Here is a 2,680-nt window from a genome sequence, read left to right as displayed (position 1 = left end):
GAAGGCAAAGTCCCGAGCGTGGCAGGAGCTCCTCGAGGCGATCGACGCGGATCCATGGGGCCGCCCATACCGCTTGGTAATGGGCAAGTTACGCCCCATGACCGCCGGTCATGGAGAGCCTGGACCCCCAGTTGTTGGAGAGGGTGGTCTCGACCCTCTTCCCCGGCGGGAAAAGCACTTGGCCCTCCCAGCAGCCGGAATTGGACCACCCGGTTGAGTGGTCCAACGAACTGGGGGTCACAGAAGAGGAATTCCGCCGGGTTGTCTGTCGGATGACAAAGAAGAATACCGCTCCCGGTCCCGACGGCGTGCCCGGCAAAGTGTTGGGCTTTACCTTCGGACAGGGTCTCTTGGGAGAGCGCCTCAGGCAGATCCTGACAGATTGCCTGAGGACCAGCTGGTTCCCCCCAGATTGGAAGCAAGCTAAACTGGTTTTGCTCCGCAAAGGAGGAAGGCCTGCGGACTCGCCATCCGCCTACCGGCCGATTTGTTTACTCGACGAGGCGGGCAAGCTCCTGAAGCGCATTGTTGCCAACCGCCTCGTCGAGCACATGTCACGGGAGGGTTCCGACCTGGCCGACTGTCAGTACGGATTCCGCGGGGGACGCTCAACGGTGGACACCGTATTCCACCTTAAGTCCCTCACGGAAGGGACCAGGCAGGGGAGGAGGGCGTTGGCAGTATCTCTCGATATCTCCAACGCCTTTAATTCTCTCTCCTGGGACAGTATAGAGTGGGCTCTGGAACGTCACAGAGTCCCGCCCTATCTGAGTAGGCTCCTCGGAGACTACTTTCGTGGCAGGGAGATTACGTATACCGGCCGGTACGGATCACTGCAGCGAAAGAGGATGTACCGCGGGGTTTCGCAGGGGTCAGTTCTCGGCCCGCTGCTGTAGAACCTCGGGTACAATGCGGTGATCCAGGCCGCGCTCCCCAGAGGGCTATCAGTCATCTGCTACGCAGATGACACCTTGATAGTTGCCTCTGGAGACGAATGGAGCAAAACCAGGTTGCTTGCAGAAGTTGGGACAAATTGCGTCGTTGACCGCATCAAGAGACTGGGCCTTAAAGTGGCCGTCCACAAAACGGAAGCCATGTGGTTTTTCAACCACTTCCGTGGACGGCCCTCAGCGCTCGGTCTCTCCGTAGGTGAGGCACGAGTCGAGGTAGGTACGACTATTAAGTACCTTGGTCTTCACCTCGACCCGAAGTGGCGCTTTGACGAGCACTTTGCTCGCCTGGCCCCCCGGGTTCGGAAGGTCGCCAACGCCCTGGCGCGTATTCAGCCGTACATTGGGGGACCGAAGCATAAAGCTCGTTGTCTTTTTGCCAACGTGGTCCACTCGGTGGCCCTGTATGGGGCACCGTTGTGGGCGGAAGCCGCTGCGAGGGCAGGAGCGCGGAGTAAGTTCGCATCGTTCCGCGCCTCCCAACGAGTAATAGCCCTTCGCGTGATATGCGGCTTCCGTACGGTGGCGAGAGAGACGGCAGGCGTACTGGCGGGGATGCCTCCCCTTGCCCTCCTTGCTGGCATGTACTCGGCGAGATACTCTCGCCGGGTCGAACTCCAGCGGGAGGGACTTGCAGAGGATGCTCTGCGGGAGGCCCTCGCCAGGTCGGAGCGCCAAGCCCGGCGACAACTGCTCCTTGGTTGGGAGCAGCTCCTGAGCGAGCCAGACGTGGACGCTCAGGAAGTCGTCCGGGTCGTCCGACCCCACTTACGAGTGTGGTTGGACAACGGGGTCGGACGCCTCACTTACCGTGTGACGCAGGTGCTTACCGGGCATGGCTGCTTTGGTGAGTACCTGTGTCGCATCGGACGGGAGTCAACGACGCAATGTCACGCGTGCGGGGCGGCCAGCGACTCGGTGGAGCACACCGTTGAAGAGTGTCCACGGTGGACTCCGGAACGCTGAGAGCTGGTTGCCAAAATAGAAGACCTCTCCCTGGAGGGCCTGTTACGGGCGCTGGCCTCCAGGGAGAGAGACGAGTGGGAAGCGGTTGTCTCCTTCTGCTCCGCGGTGATGGAGCAAAAGGAGGCAGCCAAAAGAAAGAGAGAGACTACCTCTCCATCTGGGGAGACCTCGAAGACGTGCGCGAGCGGGTGGTGGGGCCCACGCTTCCCGCGTACGTCCTAGGGGTCGTGGCGCGCCCCCCACCTGACAATGAGTCTCCCCTTTCCCTTTGTGAGGAAAATAGGGGAAACTCAATTGTATATTGCGGGACGTTGAGCGTTGAGAGGAGCCGGGCCTCTCGTTAGCCCACCGATCCCGGGGCCGCGTCTAGGACACGTGAACAAGCGGGCGGCGGCTGATATTCCCGTGGTGGTACCGTCCACCACGGTTGTGTGGTTTTCTTATTTATTTAGTAGCCGCCGCGGGGCCGTGACGAGTCGAGGTGGGGGCCTCGGCTCGTCCTGCACACGGCCCAAGAGACGGAGTGTCATCACGGTGTGTGTCCCGTGGTGGCATCAAGTTAAAGGTTGCAGCGACCAACGCTTGAGGAGGAGACATGAACGAGAACTTGTTCTCAATTATTTTCCTCCTCACAGAAGCTAACAGCTCCAGGAGGGGACCCGCGCGCATCCTTACAATGGAATCCCGAGTCCCCTCCTACTAAGAGCGAGGAAGACACCGTGGGAGTTTTAGCGGGTACACCTCCTCCACTTGCGGGTAGAGAG

Source organism: Pseudomyrmex gracilis, unplaced genomic scaffold (genome assembly GCF_002006095.1).
Source record: "Pseudomyrmex gracilis isolate BER0280 unplaced genomic scaffold, ASM200609v1 scaffold_2301, whole genome shotgun sequence".
Lineage (NCBI taxonomy): Eukaryota > Metazoa > Arthropoda > Insecta > Hymenoptera > Formicidae > Pseudomyrmex > Pseudomyrmex gracilis.
Note: the sequence above shows the minus strand (reverse complement) of the source record.